At 36.3% G+C, this 23,517-nt stretch overlaps 1 long non-coding RNA gene and 1 pseudogene across 1 annotated transcript; one reads left to right on the plus strand and one right to left on the minus strand.

Moving 5' to 3' along the window:
* Nucleotides 1-6,550: 6,550 nt before the first annotated feature.
* Nucleotides 6,551-19,632, plus strand: LOC121043953 (uncharacterized). Its single transcript, XR_005797037.1, has 3 exons — nt 6,551-6,743; nt 19,073-19,209; nt 19,584-19,632. It is a non-coding gene; the product is annotated as an uncharacterized LOC121043953 (long non-coding RNA).
* Nucleotides 19,633-21,863: 2,231 nt separating this feature from the next.
* LOC121041683 (thioredoxin-like protein 1) lies at nt 21,864-23,180 on the minus strand (annotated as a pseudogene).
* Nucleotides 23,181-23,517: the final 337 nt, after the last annotated feature.

Here is a 23,517-nt window from a genome sequence, read left to right on the forward strand (position 1 = left end):
CAGGGGGAAGGAACTGGGGTCCCTGAATTACCATATGGAGGACAGTTATTTGCCAATCAGGAACAATCATACTTTTTATTTGCTAGTGAGATATAAAATTCTAAAGTTGAGACAATAAAAATTTGAGGGTTATCTATTACAAAAACTAGTGTTACCCCCTCTCCACACACACATATATACAAAAATACCAGGAATAAAAAAATAGAAGGTGACAGTAAGTAGATTGTCAGTTAATTAAAACTTCTGTGTGCTACCCGTTACTTCTTATTTGAGGACTCATGATTGAAACCTTCCAAAAATAAATGATTAAGGTCAGGAAGGTTATTAAGAGCATCTAAACTTTTTTTAAGTTTATTTATTTATTTATTTTGAGAGAGAGCATGAGTAGGGGAGGGGCAGAATGAGAGGGAGAGAGAGAATCCCAAACAGGCTCCCTGCTGTCAGCGAGGAACCCAACTTGGGGCTCAATCTCATGAACTGTGAGATTATGACCTGAACCCAAATCAAGAATCAGATGCTTAACTGACTCAGCCACCCAGGTTCCTCAAAAGCTTCTGAACTGTTGGAAGAAAAAGAAATGGAAAAATGGAAAGGAATGATAAAAATGTTATTTTTATTTTTCACTAAATATTAGTACTTTAACAAGAAAGGGGAATGGATTACAAGAGAAATAAATGGATAGCCAAATGGAAAACTGAAGCCCAAAGCCCTTCTTAGGACTGAGATCTCTCGAGCTCTGGGAGCAAGTCATTTGCCCAAATGAAGCTTTAAAGTAAATGCAAGGGAGAGAGAAGGCTCCCAAAGTTGGGAAGCAAGTGACCGTGGAAAACATGTTACTACAGGAACAAAGGGCTGTGAGGGAGGTGCCAAGGGTTTCTAATAAGAACACTGTTAGGTAAAAAAAAACAAACAAACAAACAAACAAAAAACATACAAATAAACAAAAAGTGATACCAGCATGGTAGGCAGAATAATGGACTCCCAAAGATATACCCATGTTCTAATTTCCAGAACCTGTGTTTAAGTTATGTTTTGTGGCAAGAGAGGATTAAGGTTCCAGATGGAATTAAGGTTGATAATCAGTTGACCTCAAGATAAAGACATTATCCTGAAGTATCCAGTGGGCCCAGTGTAATTATAGAGTCTTTTGAATGTGGATGAAGGAGGCAGAGGAGCAGAGTCAAAGAGAGATTTGAAGATGCTATCCTGCTGGCATTAAACATGGATGAGAGAAGAAGAACCATGAACTACAGATGGCCAGCAGAAGCCAGAAGAGATAAGGCAAAGGATTCTCCTCTAAAGACTCCAAGAAGGAATACAGCCCTGCAGAAACACTGATTTTAATCCAATAAGACCCATTTCAGATTTTTAACCTCCAGAACTAAAAGATTACAAATTTGTATTGTTTTTTAAGCCACTCAGTGTGTGGTAATTTATTACAACAGCAGTAGGAAACTAAAGCAAGTGGTTTCTTGCATATCTCCATATGCTACTAAACAGGGTAGGAATAATAAACAAGGTACACTGGAGATTAGAACACATTTTAGTAACTGTAACTCCATGGATACAATGCAAACTTGAAGAGATGAGTCTAATAATGGGAATAAGGTGATGGATGAGAGTTCTGGATCAAAAAAAAAGACATGTTAAGAGGCAATTGTGCAATATTTGATGTAGATATACACCTGTGTGGGTCAAGACATTGAGCATGGAAGCGTTTTGAAGACCATCTGAGAAAAATGCAAAGAAAAAAAGGGTATGTGATATTAATACTGATAGTATACATTCACAATGCTTCACATTTGTTAGGTTTTAAGAAAGGGTGTTGCCATACATTCTCCCCCACCCCACAATGTTGTTGGGGTTGTCAGGGAAACAAGTTAGGAAATGAGGACTTTGAAAATCATAATGGGGCACCTGGGTGGCTCAGTTGGTTGAGCGTCCGACTTCATATCAGGTCATGATCTCTCTGTCCGTGAGTTGGAGCCCTGCGTCGGGCTCTGTGCTGACAGATCAGAGCCTGGAGCATGTGTCTCCCTCTCCCTCTGCCCCTCCCCCACTGATGCTCTCTCTCTCTCTCTCTCTCTCTCTCTCTCTCTCAATAATAAATAAACACTAAAAAAAAATTAAAAAAAAAAGACAATCATGGCCCAAGAGACAGAGATGGGGCTAGAATGAGTATCTTTTGTCCAGTTCACTTTCCACAATATTGACTGCAGAGAAAGAAAATCATTATGTTCACAAAATGTATAAAAACAACAAATAATAGTAATGAAGGATTTAAACCATCATAACATCTTCTAAAAGTCCTGTATGAAAAATTAAGTACAAATATATCCTCCCTCAAAGATTTTCATGGCTTGTCTCTTATTTCACCAGGTAAATTTTACAGTTCCTTTCTCTTGCCTTCCTGTTCCATATATATGCAACCAAAATAGTATCTATAATCCTTAAACATACTTATTTACACATCTGCCTCTTGTTAAGACCACTGAGGGCAGAAATTATGACATATTTATTTAACCATCAAGCTTGGGAATTTTTCTAGATCTTTTTAGGTACTTACAAATGCTTTTTGAATCTAAAATTAATGAAATAAAATACCCCTAGGCAGAGGTCAAAAGTGAAAAAAAATTTAGATGCAATGAACAATTATTAAGGAGAATTGTTTTTAAGTGTTATATTTAGACAAAAAGGAATACCTGTGTTATTAAGCCAGAAATTTTTATTTTCTATTTTTCCTCAACATCTCTAGTGAAAGAAATGGTATTTACACAAACCCAAAACACAGTGTAATTTAAAAGCTTGTAAAAACCATAATAAGATACCACTTTGGAAAAGGTCTGGCAGTTTATTGTAAAAGTAAACTTACATTGTTCCTATGAACCACTAATTCTAGTTCTAGATAGTTACTCAAAAGAAATGAAAACAAATGTCCACAAAAAGATGTGTGCAAGAATATTTATAGCAGCTTCATTAATAACAGTCAAAAATTGAAATAATCAAAAAACAGATATATAAATGGTGTATTCATACAGTGGAATACCTCACTAAATGAGCAGACTACTAATGTACAACAAATTAATAAATCTGAAGCCATCACAAGTGAAAAAAGCCTGACTCACAAAGGACATATTGCATGAGTCCATCTAAACTAGAGAAAATACTAAAAGAATCAGAATAGTAAGGGTTGTAGGTCAAAATCCACTGGAAAGGGGCATAGAAAAATTTTCTGAGACAATATATTATTGGGATATAAATATCAAACTTATCTAATGTTATACTTAAAAGTCATATTTCACTGTATATAGATTTTACACCAACAGAACAAAGTAACCATAAAAAAAATTTTTACTCAAGTTAATGGTATATTATAAAAATAATAGAAACTGATGGATAGGTAGGGGGAAAGGATAGATCATAAAGCAAACATAATAAAATATTAATTGTAGAAAATAGGTAGTGAGTGAATATATGGGTGTTCACTATGAAACCCTTTCAAACTGTTCTCATAGCAAACTTTTTTAAAGCATGTAGGAAAGAATTTTGCCTGCTGCAAATAAGTTTGAATCTCCTGGAAAATTTTATTTATCATTATTGAGTTCTTTTTTGTAAACTTCAAAGAATTTGAGAGAATGGAAGCAGTATTAGAAGACTGGAGGTCGGTAAACACAGTTTTGACATCCAAAAGTGGTGGAAAATACTTGCTGATTTCACGCATGATCCCAGACTGACTGGTGCAAATTTCAAATTTCACAGGTCACAGATTAATAAAATTGGATGTGAAAAAGTATCCATAAATGTCCTTAGCTATAAAAAAAAAAAAAAAAAAAAGATGAGATCTTGCCATTTGTGACAACCACATGGATGGACCTACAGGGTATTATGCTAAGTGAAATAAGACAGGGAGAGAAAGGCAAATACCATATCATTTCTCTTACATGTGGAATCTAAAACAAAAACAAAAACAAAAACCACACATACACACACACACACAAATAGACAACAAAAAAAGCAGAAACAGACCTATGAATACACAGAACAAACTTACAGTTGCCAGGGTGTGGGGAGGGGATGAACAAAATGGGTGAAGGGGAATGGGAGATACAGGTGACAGTTATAGAATGAATACGTGATGGGAGTAAAAGGAAAAGCACAGGGAATATAGTGAATAATACTGTTGTAGCATTGTATGCTAACACTACACTTGTGGTGAGCTGTATGGTATAGTACACCATACAGATTGTAGAATCACCATGCTGCACACCTGAAACGAATGTAGCGTTGTGTGTCTATACTTCAACAGACAAATAAAAATGAAATAAGGTAGTCCACAAATGTATACATTTTACTAAGTGGCAATATTATTTCAATCATTATCCTTGATAATTCCAGAATTTTCCTATTGACAGTTTTCTCCTTTCCCATGTTTCACTCGGGGTGCATCCAAGTTCAGGGTACCTGATACAGAGATAGGGCATCAATGACAAGAATTCTTCTGGTTCTCTATCATAATGATCTACCCAAATTGGCAACCTATGACATGTCTCCATTCCATCAGGTTTCTCTCTATGTTCTAGATCCCAAAGAAAGGAATTTACCACCACCACCCCTACTTTATCATCTCTGCCCAAAAATACATGGTATCTGTGTCTCCATGTACTATTTTGTGAACTTGTGCCCACAGCCAGGCACTTTTAAGGTCTTTGCCTCGTTACACCCATTTTGGAATGGTCTTTGCTATCCATAAGCCCCCAAACCATTTTAGGAGTGGTCTCATAAATGTGCTTCAGCCACATATTTTGAAAATCAAAGCAAAAAATCAACTTCTTTGCCTTTTTCCTTTTAATTCCTGAACATCTGAGTTCTAAGGCAGTGGATTTTTTAGCCTCAAGGTCTGGTTTTAATGGAGAACATGTCCTAGGGTAAAAAGGAATTTCCAGGTATAAAAGTGCTAATATTTCAAAGTATTATCTTGCTACAGAATTAATGTGTAGGTGATTTGAAAGCAGCTAAGAGAAAACACATCATTCTGATTCCTAATGACTATTAAGAGCCAGGGATCCTTCAACTTAAGAGCAAACACATCTTTATTAATAACATTACTAATTCAAGAAAATTCAGTACAAATAAAGAACATAGACTTTAGCAAGGTATTTGGAAAGAGCTCTCAATATATTATCGCAGCCCCATATTACAATAAATTGCAATGGAGGTTGGTAGAATTAGTGTAGGCTGTGAGCTAATGAGGGTTTTGTTTTAAGCCAGTAAATTTGTGGTAATTTGTTACTTGGCAATAAAAAAACTAATGCATAGAGTGTGCGTGTATTTGTTTTAGTAGATGCTGCTAACAGTTCTTCAAAATACTTTATATTCTTAGCAGCAGTGTATGAGAGTTTCAGATGCTCCATAAAATCAATACATGTTGCTTTTAGTCTAGTCACGGAATAGAAAGCATCTAGCAGAAATTTGCCTATTTCACCATTTGCCTATTTCATTCATACATTAATGAAATGTAGCATTTGTAATGTAAAACAAAGACAATGTTAATAAATTATAATACCACTCCTCAAATCTACCCAAACACATGTGCAGCTCAAATTTTAACAATTGGTCATTCAAGGGAACTAGTAATTATTTATTATTTAATGTGACTGGATGATGGTAAAAAAATGACAGCAGTTGTCTTTTTCATAAATTAAATAGTTATAATAGGAAAATTTAAAAATTCTACAGTTATTTCACTCAATCTGTTTCACTGCTCTTTGCTGTGTGTGTGTGTGTGTGTGTGTGTGTGTGTGTTCAACACAACATCCCTAAAGAGATGTTGGATAATCTCTCTTTAAATATCAAGGATAGGGGCACCTGGGTGGCTCAGTTGTTAAGTGTCCAACTTCAGCTCAGGTCACGATCTCATAGTTTGTGAGGTCAAACCCTGCATTGGCCTTGGTGCCCACGGCTCAGAGCCTGGAGCCTGCTTTGGATTCTGTGTCTCCTTTTCTCCCTGCCCCTCTCCTGCCTGCGCTCCGTCTCTCTTTCTCTCTCTCTCAAAAATAAACATTAAAAAAATTTAAATATCAAGGATATATTATGGAAAACATCCACAGGGACTCTGAGGAAAGACTATATTTTTTCTAAATTTAAAATCATTTGACCATTGGTGTTTTTATCTTCTCTTTTAATACTCTTCTTATTCAGTGTTCTAAATATCACTCTCCTAGTCATTTTGACGCTATATAATTATATAATTGTTTAGAGTTTACTCTAAGAATGACAAATATATACTTATTTTTCTCAGTTTGTTTAGAATCAATATTTTATCACTTAATTGGAATATGGAAATGTTACCACTAAAATTTCTCTCCTTTATGCTTCAGCTGTTTTTTGTATTACCTCTACGTACACTAAAACTCCCATCAGAGAATGGTCTATTTTGTACTTTCAACAAACCCGAACACATTTTACAAACTTCAAGAGGAGAAAAACAAAGTATTATATACACCTAGATATTTTCCCTTTGTTTCTCTTTCTTCACTCCTGATGTTCCAAGTTTCCTCCTGGTATCATTTCCCTTGGATCTGAAGAACTTCCGTTAGCAATCTTCTGAAGCAGGGCTACTGCCAAGAACTACTTTCAGTTTCCTTTCATCTAAGAATGTGTCTAATTCCCCTTAAGTGCTGAAGGACATTTCACCGATACAAGATTCCAAGTTGACGCTTCGTTTCTGATGCCACTTCCTTCCGGTAAGGCACAGATTGGGGGTGAGCCCAGGATGTCACAAACGGCTTGACAGTGTGGTCTTCCTGAGTGCCTCCTCTTTATTATCTCCCAAGAACTTTCCAGTTCCAGCTCTTTGCAAACTTCCAACCAGAAAACTGCCCTCTCCCACCCTGTCCTGGGTTACACACATCAGGGCAGAGAGAAAAGGAAAACATGAGCACAGCAGGTCTGATGGCACCTTCTTGAAGCCACAGCTGGATTGAAGGAGACGACACTTCCCGGCCCTCTAGGTTTTGACTGGTTTCTGCCTGGCCAGTTGTACTTTATGGGGCTTATTTTAGGATTCAAAATACTCTATTGTACATAGGAAGCGTGCTACCTTCTTATTCGTATGTTTACCATATACTTCGATATTTGTAGTGTTGGGTACTGGAAGGGCCACTTGTATTTCCAGGACAAGTTACAGTATATGCACTTTGTTTTTCCCCTTCAAGGAAAGAATGTTTTTCTCCAAAGAAAACTTAATAGCAATTAAAAAACAAAGGGGAGGAAAATCTCTTGCCACTACAACTCCTCCAAAAGTAATAGAGGAAAAGAAGGGGAAAGAATCCAAGAAGTCTCCCCAACTGTCTCTGAGTTTTAGGAATTTCTTTTTCAGGGTCTTGAGTCAGAACATTTGTCTTCTTCACACTGCTTATTCTGTCTGGATTGTGCGATGTGCTGAGTCCTGGCTGGGGCACACCTGGGCAGAAGGAAATGGCAAACACACAGTTGGCTCAGTGGTGCTTTGAATTTTGGTTCTTGCCCAATCTGTCTTCTTACATTTACTTCTTAGAGTTCTCAAATAGCTGGCCATGCATTCTGTCCAGGTTACAATTGAGTTCAGTGGAAGATAAAGGGGTGTTGACGCCATTGTACGCAGGACCAACAGTCTGTAACTTACAGTTTAATTCTACTGATGGTATCTTTCTCTGTAAACACCGTCTTTTGTTTTTACATTTTAAGCAAATAAATCTTAAGCAAGTAAGTCTATCTTCTTTATGACTTCTGAATATGCTATTAATGTACGTTTCCATCACAATTTTAAAACACGTTCTCTTTTATTTTCTCCTAATTCATTCATAGATTTACAATACATGTCTTTAATCTATCCATACTATATTATATTATTTTTTCCCTTTCATAGGTAGTAAGTTGCAGTAATAGATTTTCCAATGTTGAACCATGTTTGTATTTGGGGGAATGAACTCACTGTGTCCATGATAAATTATTCATTCAACACATTATTGTTTAATTATTATATGTAATATATGAGTGAGGTAGGTTTATAATTTCCCTTTTGTTTATGCTATTATCTTGTTTTTTTAATAAGAATTATGCTAGACTTTTAGAGTGGTTTAGAAAACAGACCATTTTTTGTTATATTAAGAATTCTGGGCATTTGAAACATTGGATGTGTCCTTATTATCCTTTGTTATTTTAAGAATTCTGGGCATTTTAAACATTGGATATGTCCTTATTGCTCCTTCTCCTCCAACATAAAATACAATGTATGGAATATAGTAACTATTCAAGAAATATATGTTCACAGACAAAAGAAAGGAGGAGTGTAAGAATAAATGAATCCGTTTATTTTTAAATTACCTTGGAAATTATATCCTTTGGAAATATAGCCATCTTACCAGGTTCATAGAACGATCAAGTACTATGCATGGTATTAGATTCCAGAGAAATAAAAGACATTTCTGACCCTTCAAAGAGTTTCAGTGGCTTCTTAAAGATCCTAAAAATTTGCTCCCTAACTACTTATGTGCCCCTATAAAACAATAAACTAATTGATGCAATAGATACAATAACTAAATAAAAATATATTCCCAAATCATAAGTAGATTACTTATAAATATTTTTCATGCATTTTATTTCTTAAATTTCATCTATCCACTGACTTTTATTAGGTAAGCTTTATTATGTTAGACAATAAGCTTCATTCTCAAATAGGCTGATATAAAAATTAGAAATATAGAATACTCTTGATAAAATATAAAAGAAAAATAATTATCTGTTAAAATATCAATTATACCATTCTAATTATGACTAATAAATTTAATCAGCTAAACATTTTTCTTTAACCCTATATTGCCAAATAGAAAATAAATAAATAGGAATAACATAAAAATAATATGAGACACTGGTAATTAATGAGTTTCTTATGTGAGAATAATTTTATAGCTATGATGCAGGTAATAATACCAAGAAAAATCATTATAAGCATTCTCCAAAATTCATATTAAACCTGAAAAGCTATGGCAGCTTACTCAAATCTTTAATATTTTTTAAAAAGCTAATTGAATATTTTTCTTCTGTGTGTTCTTTTCATAAACTCTTTGGTTTCTTCCTGGAAAGTGAATTCTGACAGGGAAAAATCAAACACTCTCTTCATAGCCAGGCAAACAGAAACAAATGAACTAAATGGAGTCAGTTACACAGAAGTTAACTTTATAATGTCCTATAATAGCTACCGAAAGTACCAAACAGGGCATGAATGGGCAGTTTCTTCTCTAATCTCTGAACTTTCCTTGAAAAAGAGTTGGGCAGGATACAAAGTGTGTGGTGTGGTAGAGTGTCTTGCCTCAATGTAGCTGTCAATGTAAGTTCCTTCAGAGGTATGTCTCAAAAAGAATAGTGTACCATCAGTGCTTGCAAAATAAAGTTGAACAGATCCTCTGATAAAAGCCGTTAGTTGAGATGATTGAGACAGACTCATACAGCTATCCAGCTGCCAAGGCCTCAGAGTCCTGTGGGAAAAATAAATACCAGAAACTTCAGAGAGGGGATGCTGGAAATGATTGTTCATGAGCCTCCCTTGGGAGCAGCAGGTAGTAGTCTGGCCAAAGAGCCATTATTGCTTAGAATTCTCTGGCTTTCTCTGCTCTAGGAGAATGAATCATCTTTGACATCTCGGGCAAAGGTACAGATTGTAGATATTCCTTCTGGCACTCACTGAAATCACTGTTTCCCATGAGGAAATGGATAGGGTTAGAGACACAGTTCTGGAAGCTACTAAAGTTTAAAGGTCATAACTTCTAAACCTGTTCTGGTCTTCATATTTCTAGATAATGTCCCCCTTCTCCACCAAGGAGAATTTATGGGGCCATCTGAACTTCTTCAGTCTCCTATCACCCAACTGGTCATAAGAGGTTCATCCTAGATCTTCCTTTAGTGTGTGTGTGTGTGTGTGTGTGTGTGTGTGTGTGTATGTGTTTTATGGTATTTCTGAAGAAAGCCAGCTGAAAGTGCAATTGTGGAACCTGGGAAAAAATGTGTTTGGTTTTAGCTATACACCCCAGGTACAGCATCTGCCAGAGATAATTTTGACTCTAACAAGAAAACTATGACTGCCACATACTTGATTCTTAACATGTACAATATCTTGTGATGATTCTTGTATTTCTGCCTTAAATGGACTTTATGAAAAAGCCATTTTGGAGAATGCAATCTTTGAGATTAGTAAGATTTAACTAAATAAATATCAACAGTTAAAACCATTTTTGATCAAAATCCATTCAAATAAATTCACACATAGGGGATGTAGTAAGCCTCTTCTTGACAATTCTGGTAATAGTTATGCCCATATATTTCTGGACTGTGTTCTAAAAATTGACTTTGCATAACCATTGGGAGGCTAAGGGGGAATTTTGCATATGATTCCTGTGAGCATTTAAGTCTTTAATTATTCTGCCTATTACCTCATTGTGAAGTAGTCTACTTATATTCCTTGATATCCTTAAAGTCCTTGCATGTAGATGGCCGTCCACTCTCTAATTAGTTGCTTTTAATCTGTGAAGGGTTGGGATAAGATATGACCAAAGTCGTTCAGATTGTATGTAAACTAAGAATAACTGGGTTCTGAATGAAAATCTGAGAAGGTATCCAAGACACAAAATATATCTGTTTAAGTGCTTAATATTTGGCATTTACTTTGGTTATTTTTTTCTTGTTTGTTCTTAGCAAACAAGCAATTTTATCTACCCAGGTAAGAAAATTTCCAGGAACTGTAAAGTATCACTGAATTGGAGTATTCTACTTGTATTTGATTTTTATGTATATTTTTCTAATCTACCATTTATGTTTAGATCCCTAGAGCTGGAGGGGTTTTTTTCTTGCATCTTTGATAGTTTATTCCCAGTAGTTGAACTCTTAATAAGCTCTATAAGTTTAGTGAATATGTGAAAATAAAATAAAATAAAAACAAAAAATCTATGAGTTCCATCTGTACAAAATAAAGCTTTGTTTTAAACATTCATGATGCAGGATGACTACTTAAATGCTATCATAGTGATTAGTCAGCAGTGTGTTCAGAACTAAACTCATCTGAGTTTCATTCTTGTCTCAGGCAGAAGTGAAAATGTCTTGTACCAATGGTGAGTCAGCCTGACTTATCCCTCTTCCCTCAGCCCGCACACTCACATATGAGCAGGTGCTGATTAAGTAATGTTCTAAAGTTTTGAAAGAATAAAATCAATTACTAATTTGTCAATTTGAGATGATGAATTGCAACTCGGTTTTATAAGTCGTTTGCTAATTGCCCACCTAACATTCAACTTCAAACCATTTTTGAGAAACTTTTGTCATCTACTGAAAGCAAATTTCAAATGTGCCTTTCTTTAATGCTGAAGCTCTAAGCTCTAAAATCTAATGTAAAATGTCTAGGTCTCTTCATTTTCTTTTTCTTCTAAGACAAACAAGTTGTCTTAGGTGATCTCTTCCTCCTTAGATTGTGTTTCCTTATCCCCTTAAACAGTCAGGAGGAGAGTGAGAAATTCAGTTCATCTTGTGAGCCAGAAATTTATACATGCGTAATAAAACAATAACTTACATTTTTTTCAAAGCAGACTTTATCCTTTAAATTGTTACCATGAGTTTTCAGAAAAACAATGACTAGATGGAAGCCAGAATTTTTACTTCTTTGACTTGTTGATTCATCTGCCTCCATGACACAGGCCAAATATCTGACCCAAATATTCCTTCATTTTCATCACCCAGGGTATTTTAGAGCAAGAAGTAAACTAATGATGGAGATCATAGCATGGAGAAACCCATAAAAATTCAAGTTCCCTGTGGAACATCCACACCTGAAGTTATATGGCTGTATACAGGGACACTAAATGTTGAGGTGTAATATGATTCTTTAACCTGCCTCTAACAAGAATTCTGCAGCCTCTTTCTTGGGCTTTCTTCATGCTCACCTGTGTTTAGAAACATGTAGAGATGCTGGGGCACCTGGGTGGCTCAGTCAGTTAAGCATCCGACTCTTGGTTTTGACTCAGGTCATGATGTCACAGTTTGAGCATGCAGCCAGCTCCACATTGGGCTCCATGCTGACGGTGCAGAGCCTGCTTGGGATTCTCTCTCTCCCTTTCTCTCTCTCTGACCCTCCCCCAATCACTCTCTCTGTCTCTCTCTCAAAAATAAATAAATAAACTTAAAAAAAAGAAAAGAAACATGTAGAGATGCTGTATTGAATAAGTCAGAGGAGTTAAAACAACTCCTATGAAAAAGAGAGACAGCCCCTGGGGAAGAATAAAATACATTTGGAGGGACGAGAAAAGAACAAGATAGGGAAGATTTTTAAAAATCCATGCAGATTGTGTTTAGGGAGAGAAAAAGAATAAGAATGAACAGATTGACATGTAACTTTTATTCTGGGTGACTTTTTTTTAGAGTAAGATAGTGAAGGAGAGTGTTAGAAATATTATTTGTATTATAAATATAAACATTATTGTCTTTTGGAAACGTACTGCCATTCAGACTTCCTTAGAATTAGTTGCAAACAGGAGAATGGTGTGATATTTAAAGCACAGGCTCTGAAACCAGATTGTCTTGTATAAACCCTGGTTCTCCTATTCTGTCTAAACTTGAGCAAGTTACTTAACCTCGCTTCCTCAGTCAGTGCATCTGTAAAATAGAGGTAATAATAGTATGCACCTTATAATGTTTGAGTAATACATGAGCTAATATATGAAATATATGAAATATAGAGTACCCCTTTATGTGTGTGTGTATATGTGTGTGTGTGTGTGTGTATGTGTGTGTTTAGAGATCAAAACAATATTAGTTTTTTAAAAATATATAAATTTGCATTTATATGTATATTTTTAAATCTGATACTGTGTGAAATGGATAGTTAGGTAGAATCAAGTCTCATATAAGTTATAAATAATGCCAAAATATATTCTTTAGAATACTTAAAAGCTACTGAAATAGTTATCTATTAGATTTTTTCTTTATCAATACAACTCCAGAAATACTTTTTAAACCAACTTTCTTAGAAAAAAACAAAACAAAACAAAAAAACCAAAAGATCTTTTAAATCCCAGTTATTCACGATATTCACTTATTTGAAAGTCACTATAACCATGGCCCAGACTGGTGAATTTCTATGTGAAGTGTTAGCAATTCAACCCCACTGACACATTAAAATGAAAGGGCTCCAAGTACCACTGAGCTTCTTATTTTTTAGTGAAAAATTGGAGACCAAAGAGAGTAAGAGACTTGTACAAGTTCAAATAGCTAACTTGTCAGAACAGCATGTGACAATTGACTCTGGAGATAGGCCAAGAAACTAGACTCACAGGACAAAAATTAGGAATCTAGAGGGTCCTTAGATTAAGCAAACACTCAAAATTCAGGAATACTCAAGAGAATAGGGAGAAACAATGAAAAAAATCCAAATAGAAACCATAGGGACATGAGTGACAAGGGGAACTTGAAATTGGCGCAGCTGTGACTCAGCTAGGAAGCTCTTAATGTGGTCAAAGTGAGTGAGGTATTGTCCACAGAAAGGACCAGTCCTGACAAGGTAGGCACTACAGGGAAATGGGAAGGGGTGCGGGATAGGATGGGTGGTTGAGTAGCTGAACAAGGGCCTGAAACTGTAGGTATTTTTCTGGGAAATTCTTGGTGATAAATCAATATTTGGAAACTCTGAGGAAAACTGTGTTGCATGAACACTATTATTCACAACTGAACCAGTTCCTTCTCTTACCTACTTATCACACAACAAATGTAACCACTTGTTTACCCATTTGAATGTAATCTAGATTATCAGGGACAAAATAATAACTTCCTTCTAATAGAGGTCCATGTGAGAAGAGAGGTGCTAATTCAAATGTAGCATATTAGAATAGAGTAGGCTAAATTTATTCTTTTTACAGACAGTGCTTATCAGAAGTCATAAGACTCAAGAGACATAACAGAATCTCTAAAGCTCTAATACATGCCCAAATAAGAGCAGTAAAACTCTTATTCTTTGTTGGGTCTTTAGAGATGATGAACTCTTGAACTCTCAAAACTTATTTTTGACAAGAATTTTTAACTGATGCTCAGATCACCCTAGAGTGCAATGGGAAAGAGAAAAACCACAAGAGCTTTCCTTTTCTCATGAGGCACATGATGTACACTTCAGGCTACCACAGGGCAGTGGGCTATCACTAAACACTCAAGACTCGGATGAGAATTGTACTAACCTTTCCAATTTTAGTGGACCTTAATGGGCTATTTGCACAATAATTTACTGCTGAAGATAATTCACAGCCCACACAATTCTACTTAAAGCCCATCCTTCAGTGTCTGAAGAATTATGACTTTGTTCTTTAGCTTTAATTAGCTGGCAAGGCAGGAAGGTTAATGACATTGGTGCACATTATTTGCAGCTATAATTATTTTGTTGTGACAGAAGATGTACAGAAAGAAAATTCATCATATCTCAGTGAAAACACTTAGCCAAAAGCATGGAAGAGATGTTCTCTAAGTGTTAGATAGGTTGGAGATTGGATTAAAATACTTAATGAAATTATGCATCCTTAATCTTTTGTTGTAGTTTTCTGAGAGACTGTGATAAATTTGTCTAGCCCTTTAAAATTGTAACCATAACAGTAATAACCCCAGTTTTCTGATCCATGAGTAGCAAGTTTATGCATATACCTGGACTTATGTGACTGTATGCAGGGATGGAGAATTTGAAAATTCCCCACTCTTGCATGCCAGGTACAGCCTGACACAAGGTCCCTACTCTGGCATTCTCTAGTTGGCACTGCTTAGGACAAGACCGAGGGACATTTATATTCTTCTCAAAGGGCTTGTCCTATAAATTGCCTATTTCTATGAAAAAGAGACTGGAAAGTGTCAGAATCTACAGCAATGGAAAAGAATGCAGAAAATGGCAAAGAAAACCTTCTCTCTCTTTGACCTTGGAGAGAGTGTGTACTCCAAATATAAAGAAGAAATAAGTACAGAACACCACTAAATATGTTTTTATTTAGCATCCTGGAATTATTGCCTAAAATATGGCCAAATTCTGGAGGCTTACTGAATCTTTTTTGCAACTGTTTTTGGTAGTAAGTATGTAGTCTTGATAAGACTAACATTATGCGAACTATGTCAAAACTGCTATACTTCCTTGCGAAAGGGATAACATTACTTTTTTGACCTCTTTAATCTTTAATCCTTAGCAAGTACCTGTTAACATAGTCATACCCAATGTATGTATGTGTGTGTGCACATACATAAATATAAATGTAAATACAAATAGCTGATTTATTTATTTACAACATTCAGATTAGAGAACTGATGTAGTACTTTACATTTTACAAAGTGCTTTTCATGCATACTTAAATTTATGCTTCATTGGAAAACTGCTATAGAGCACACCTATTCCCTGAAACTTCAAGAGACCCAATGACACAGTAAGAAATAGAACTTACAGGTACTTAACTACAGCTTAGCAAGAATTTCCTTATTGGAAATAGGGTGGATGCTTGAATAATGAAGTTACACACCTCCATCATCCACATCCATCCCCACCATCTTCGGTTTAAGTACATCTTGAAGTTTACATCCGCAGTGTACGTAAACTACAGCTGGGAATCCTCTGAACTGACAGATTTTCAATCTACCTGATGAGCCCACCAAACTTTGGGCAGGTTTTTGGTAGGAATAAGGGGAGATGACAGAGAGCATGGCCACTCATTTGTAGCTTTGATCTGGTATATATCTTTGATTATATGTTTTTGGTTTGGTTGTAAACCAAAGAGGAAATGACCCTGTATCTGAGTGATGATTCCACCCAGTCCTCAAACCTAAATTAGCTTTTGTGGTCTGTTCTGGTTCAAATGCCCAAAGTATTCTAATGTGAATGGTTTCTGTTTTGACTTAACTTAAAAAACTACTTCTTTATGGCATCTTTAGGTAAACAAAGTTTTATTTTGTGTATTTGATGGAGAGAGTTCTTGATTTATTATTATTGAGGATTTATGGAACATCTCTTACAACCAAGTCAATTCCTGTGAAGAATTTTCTGTGAAGAAGAGAATTTTCTGTGAAGAAGATTTCTGTGAATTTTCTGTGAAGATTTCAATTTTCTGTGAAGAAGAGAAATGAGGAATGTAGTTGTTATGGGCTGAATTTGGCCCCTCATCTCCAGAATTCATATATTAAGGTCCTAACTGAGCCCCAATACCTCAGAATGTGATTATGGTTTGGAAATAAGATCTTTGCAGAGGTAAATAAGTTAAAATGAGATCACTAGATTGGGCTCTAATCCAATATGACTGGTGTTCTTATGAGATTTGGACATAGAAGATTTGAACATAGACACAGACAGAGGGAAGACAATGTGAAAAGATCCATCTACAAGGACATAAAGAGGCCTAGAACAGATCCTCCTTTCATGACCCTCAGAAGAAGCCAACCCTCTGATACCCTAATCTTGAACTTCTAGCTTTTAGAACTGTGAGAAAATAAATTTATGTTGTTAAAGCTACCCAGTCTGTGGCTTTAGCAACCTTAGCAAGGTTTAGTTATAGCAACCTTAGCAAGTAATACCACTTCACATATGATTCTAATTCACTAAGATCTTGCATTTATTTCTATATCCATGGATATGAGATGAAAAGAAATAAATTTAGGCTACTTAGCATTTTAAATACATATATAATGAAACAGCTTCCATTTTTAATAGCATCCTTGTGCTATTGGAGAGGAGTGGGGGAGTTTGTTTTGTTTTGTTTTGTTTTCTGTTACCAATCAGAAGATGATTTCCAGAATGATTTTATTTTTACATGCAAAACATACTTAACACAATTTTTGGACCACATAATTCAGTAAGCACTGTTCCCTTTCTGCTCTGTTTCTCTACTACATGGTTTTCCAAAACGTCAATACATAGGTAGAACCTGGGAAGAATCAACCAGCTAATATAATTTATCTTGAAGCTTTTGTTAATTTTACCTTTCAGTGACCCTGTCCATCATTTTGGTAAGCTCTGTCCAAATTACTAATGCTCTTAGATTTAGTTATGAAGGTATGGCTCTGGCTACTGAGATATTGTCAGTTCCAAGTCACATTGTTCTTGACCTTTCACTTGTCTGCCAAAAGTTACATGTCTTAGTGCCCATTTTTTCAGGGGTATCTTATGGGGTAAATTTGCTATCCTATAAAATGTATGTTTGCTTCTCCATGTTTATTTCTTCATTCCGTAGATAATTATAACTTAATGCATATTGTAATTTTCATGTAATAAAAAAAAAAGATTCCTTATTCTAGTTCTACCCATAATGGCAAAAAAAGGATATTTTGGAATTAATGGATTTTTTTGTTAGTTATAATATCACATTCATATTTGGTTAAAAGTTTTCTGAATACCCATTATGTATTAGACATAGAATTTTAATACCCATATCATATATGTATTACAATCCCTATTTTACAAGAGGGTATAAAAAGGTTTAAAGGGAGGTAGTAATCTGTCCTAAACCACAGAGTTGATAAACAGTTAAATTGATATTCAAACCCAAATTCTGACCAGGTTTTATTATTATTATTATTGTTGTTGTTGTTAATTTGCTGCGGTTTCCCATTTTGATATCCCAATGTGTTTATCAATGTTAATAGAAAGAAACCAGGGGAAAGAATGGAGAAAATATTAAAACCAAGTATGAATTTTCTTTTCTATATTCCATCCCCTGTTCTGTCCTTGAATCTCTGGGGAGAAACACAAAAATTGGTTTGAAGCCTAAGAATAGGCAATAATATTTTGGCAAGAAATAGCAGGCATCAGAAGGCTCTAGTTGTAAACAGGAGGTCCCGGGTGCTTCCACAGGATAAATGCTGTTTAAAGTACACATCAATGTAATATCTGGACAGCATTCTAAAAACAGAGCCACCTATTTAAACTCCCTCAGTCAAACAAATATTTCATCTCAACACTTTGCTTACTTGAAAGAATATGCAAACTTACTTGAAGAGGCTACATGTTCTAAAAAATAAAAGAAAACATGTACACAGAATTTCCCTTTGAGCACATCATTGATTTTTCTAGATGTCATCCTGAAGGAAGTAAAAATTATTACAACTCATGGGCAAAAGCATACTTGACAAATGTTAAGCTTCTAGTTTGAGGTTGGGAAAACTCTATCTTACCACATCTGAACTGCATAAAAGGACAAGTCAGCAAGACTAACCTGTTTTTTACTTATTTTTTATGCTTATTTATTTATTTTGAGAGACAGAGAGAGAGAGAGAAAGCATGAATGGGGAGGGGCAGAGAGACAGGGAGAGAGAGAATCCCAAGCAGGCTCCATGTTTTCAGCACAGAGCCTGATGTGGGGCTTGATGTCACAAACTGTGAGATCATGACCTAAGCTGAAATCAAAAGTCAAATGCCCAACTGACTGAGTCACCCAGGCACCCCCAAAGTTACCTTTAAAAATACACACACACACACACACACACACACACACACACATCCTTTCAGAGATTTCTAATTAGATATATTTTTCCTAGAAGAGGTTTATATATATATAATGTATAAATACCAGCTAATCTAGGAAAGAGCAGGATAAAAAAAATGGGTGTTCTGGTTTAGGCTTAGTAGCTGTATTCCTGGGACATCAGAGTGATCATCTATATTTTCAGTGGGACTGCCAAAATAACCAATTTTAAGAATGTTTCTAGCAATAAAACCATTTTTTTAAAGTTTTTATTTTTATTTATTTTGAGAGAGAGAGAGAGAGGGTAAGGGGCAGAGAGAGAGGAAGAGAGGGAGAATCTCAGGCAGGCTCCACACTGTCAGCACAGAGCCCCACATAGGGGTCAAACTCATGAACTCTGAGATCATGTCCTGAGCCAAAACCAAGAGTCGGATCTTAACCAACTAAGCCACCCAGATACCCCAGTAAAACCATTTTAATACCCCAGAAAACCTACATGGATTTCTATAAATATATAAAATGTGTATGATAACATACAATATATATCTTTTTAAATTTCATACATATATATTCATTTTATATAGATGCAGAGTTGCTTTGTCTGAGCTGAACTGCAGGTGTGAGGCCTGGTTGCTTCACTGTCTTCTCAGGCTCCCAAGAGATTATTGATGACCACAGTTTGGAAACCTCTCAACCTTGATCATTCCTTGATGTCTTCTAGGTATGGAAATTACCTTTGCATTCCTCAAATGTGTAGCCAGCCAGTATATTAGCAAATAAATGAACTTTAGTAAGAAGACCACTGCATACATCAGACATGGCAAGAACATTTAATTCCAGGGATAATTCTTTCTAATCAATGGGTTAAGAATAATGAGAATGCTATGACAAATTCATTGTATTCTGCTATGCATCTACGAGTTGAAGTTGTACACATCTGTGTACACATTTGCAATTCCCAGCATAGTCACTTGTATACATTATATTCAAAAACTCCCATGAATAGAAAAATGTGGTGATAGTAATATTGCAAAATAATAACTGAATGTTTTTTCTCTTCTTTTTTTTTAATATTTATTCATTTTCAAGAAACAGAGTATGAGTGGGAGAGAAGCAGAGAGAGAGGGAGACACAGAATCTGAAGCAGGCTCCAGACTGAGCTGTCAGCACAGAGCCCAACACAGGGCTCGAACCCACGGACCACGACCTGAGCTGAAGTCAGACACTTAACTTACTGAGCCACCCAGGTGCCCATTTTGTCTTCTGTTCTATCAGCAAAAGTATATCTATGAAAACTCATGACTTTGGATGAATAAGTTCTAATTGTTCTGTTTTTTCCTGGAAGGAGAGCATAGTTTAAAGAAGTCTGATAAATGGTATGAGAAAGGAGTCCAGTGTTAGAGACCAAAGGGATGCAGCCAGAAGAAAAAAAAAAAAGGTGGGCTCTAGAGCATCAACTATGTAACTCAGTCACAGCACCGGATAATTCACTGATGACTGCACCTCTCTTGGGGAAAGTATTTTCAATGATATCCCTTGAAAGAGACAAGAAATCCTTACAGAACGATGACAAACCTGGATTGAAATTCCAACTTGGTTATTTGCTACAAATGTACTGTGATTCTCAATTCCTTTATAATAAAATGATGAGTGTATCAACTATCTAGTTGGATTGTTGAGAGTATCAAAAATAATGCAAGAAAAATGCTTGCCACATGGTAGGTGAATGGTAGCCAACATCATTGGTCTTACTTTACACGGTCTTGGAAAATGCTGAACAGAAATCTATTTCAATTGATAAATGGTAAATTTGAAAATGAGAGTGAATGGAGGTAAGCATTTCTTGTGTAATATTCATTTCCTATTGTATCCATTCCTCATGTTAGCACTTACAACTTTGCCCCCCACCCCCCGTCCCTCTTACCTTCACTGATCTAAACCTCCCCATTCCCAGATATGAAAGATTTGGGGAAAAGGAGGGCCTAAAAAACAAAAGAAAACAGAGTTTTTTCTTTCAAAATAAGCCAGGTCCTGTGAAGTAAACTGCTGAGAAATATCGACTTTATGCTCTATCTTATTTCTTACAATATGCTTTAAAAAGTAATAAATTGTTTATTGTGAAATTTGTTTCTTGGATGAAAGAGAACGATCTCTGCTCTCAGCGTGCATAAATTTAGGATTGGGAACTACATGCGAAATCTTTAATGTTCTTGTGAAATAGCTCATCACCACACTTGACAATTAAAAAGTTACCTCAGATTGGGGGATGGGTGGGAAGGCAATACAATCCTTGTCATGAGTTATCAGTGCTACTTAGATAGTTCTTTATCAGTCCCACATTTAGATAACTGATTTGAGTCAAATTTCCCAGATGTGCAATTTAGAGTCATTCCTGAAATCTCATATGGAGTGAGGGGAGGGGGCTAGACATTTTAGAAAAAAATAAAACTGAAACTGAGTTGAGAAATGTAGGGTACTCTCAAGCTTGTAGATTCATGTCCTTCCCCAAAGAAGTGCTTCTGCTCCCCCAGGATGTATCCCCATAGAAATCCTTGGGCTCACTTCATACATCATAGGACCCCCTGGAAGGAGATCTGAGTAGATGCTCTTTTGGGCATCCTGTTTCTGATTAAGAACATTCGTCTGATTCCTTACTCTTTTGATTACATTCTATCTCCTACAAATTCCACCTTTCTGCTCAGAATATTCAGTGGAAAACTGGGAAGAGTCTCTTAGAATGTATGAATCCATAGTTCAGAAATATCCTTTCACATGGGATTTTCATGCATTTTCCATTATCCCTCAAATGTATGAAGGGGCAGTACTCATGGCTATCAGTGTGGACACGATGTCCCAGAATGTGTGGGTCCAGCCACTGCTGGAAGATACCATAGCTGTGTATTCTTGTGCCCTCATTTCACACAGAACATCAACCCATTTCCAGCTGCTTAGAAGAAACTGTTACCACCACTCATCACTGCCCACTTCTTTGTTATCAGTCACCTAAACTGGAATTTCAGAGAAATCTTCCAAAAAAAAAAAAAAAATACTGCAAAATTGTTCTCCAATAAAAGTTTTCTATTGACCATCCAGAAACTGGATGGTTTCATCAGTTCTGCTAAGGGTCTCACCATCTCTCCGATTTTGAAAACTCTTTCCTAAAAAGAGGGGTGTTGGGAAACAATGCAAATTAGCCAATCAATCTTAAACTTGGGAGGTTAGCTATTGCTTTTTTTTAAGGTTAGAAAAAGTAGTGGCTTTTATTTACCATTGCATTTATCAAGATTACAATAAAAACACTAGTGATACCATCTGAAAAAAAAAATGATTTGTTGGTAATTGCAATGAATGGAATATTGACAGTCTCTGAGGACAATCAAGAAATTATCCAGGAGCTATAGACCTGATAGCAATATGGTCTTCGGGTGTCTCTTGTGGCTTATTTTTTTCCAACTACTGGCTTAAAGTCATTCATATTTGTTGCCTGGATTCCAGTACCAATAAATGTAAGATATGGAATGACTGTTTCTTTACCTTGATTGTACTGAACAACTACAGCTACATTGTGAAGATTAATAATAATGCAGTAGGACAATGCTATCATCTTTAATATTATCCTCTGTTAGTTCCAGAGTTTGAGTTGATCACTTCTTTCTGCTTCTTCAAAATCCATAGATTGAAGTAGATTGATAAAAATTTTTACATATTGGGGCACCAGAGTGGCTCAGTTGGTTAAGCTTCCATCTTCGGCTTAGGTCTGGATCTAGCAGTTTGTGAGTTCAAGCCCCACGTCGGGCTCTGTGCTGACAGCTCAGAGCCTGGAGCCTGCTTTGGATTCTGTGTCTCCCTCTCATTCTCTCCCTCTCCCCCACTTGTGCTCTCTCTCTCTCTCTCTCTCTCTCTCTCTCTCTCAGAAATAATAAATGAATAAACTTTAAAAATTAAAAAAATTTTTTTGCATATTTAAGACCCTGACCATTACATGCCCCGTGCAATTTCATTGAATAGAGTTTAACAAGTTGCTTAAATGCTACAGTAATAAGTAGCTGTTCTTCACAATCAGATTCCAAAAAGGTCATGCCTTTTCAGAAACAGTTGTCCAACTTATACTCTTTGCTTTCATTAAGGCATGTGCAGCATATTAGAAGGCATTAAATCTATATAGCCTTTTGAAAGATCTGTGTCCTGTTTTTCTAAGTACTGCTTGATTTTTTTTCTTCTAATCCCACAGCATCACCTCCTTGATATTGGTCAATTCTCCTTTTGTTTTGAAAACACAGAAATGTTGGTGTTGCTGATATATTGCATTTGCAGCTGTTCCCTGACATTGATGCACATCGACTTCCAAGAAAACTGCTTGTGTATACTTGTTAACTCCTAGAACTGAATGCCGCACCCTCACATGGTGAACCTGACCGGGGTGAGTCTGGAGCCTGTGCCATGCAGTTCAGGCTGGAAATCTGGGTATCTTCCCACTGGCTCCTCTGAAATATTTCCCAGAGAGCTCAGCAGGGCAGCTACCAAAAGCTGAAGACCCAGGAGAGGGAACAGGCTCTGGAAGGCTGAGACCTGTACAGAAGACGTGATGACCGAGGAGTCTTTCTCTGGACTCAATGCAGTCTGCCAGGGAGCAGAACTGCCAAGAGGGTGGGCATGGGAGAGGACAGGGAAAGGGGAGGGAAAGAAAGGCATGTAGCCAGGGTTTACTCAGGATACGGCAAGAGTGTGGTAGGCAGAATAATGGTCCCCCAAAGATGGCCCCATCCTAATCCTTGAAACCTGTGGATATGGCACCTTACATAGAAAGAGACATTGCATGGGAATGCAAGCTGGTGCAGCCACTCTGGAAAACAGTATGGAGGTTCCTCAAAAAACTAAAAATAGAACTACCCTATGGCCCAGCAATTGCACTACAGGGCATTTATCCACAGGATACAGGTGTGCTGTTTCAAAGGGACACATGCACCCCAATGTTTATAGCAGCACTATCAACAATAGCCAAAGTATGGAAAGAGCCCAAATGTCCATC

Source organism: Herpailurus yagouaroundi, unplaced genomic scaffold, assembly GCF_014898765.1.
Source record: "Herpailurus yagouaroundi ecotype Mexico unplaced genomic scaffold, PumYag 29, whole genome shotgun sequence".
In the NCBI taxonomy this organism is placed as follows: Eukaryota; Metazoa; Chordata; class Mammalia; order Carnivora; family Felidae; genus Herpailurus; species Herpailurus yagouaroundi.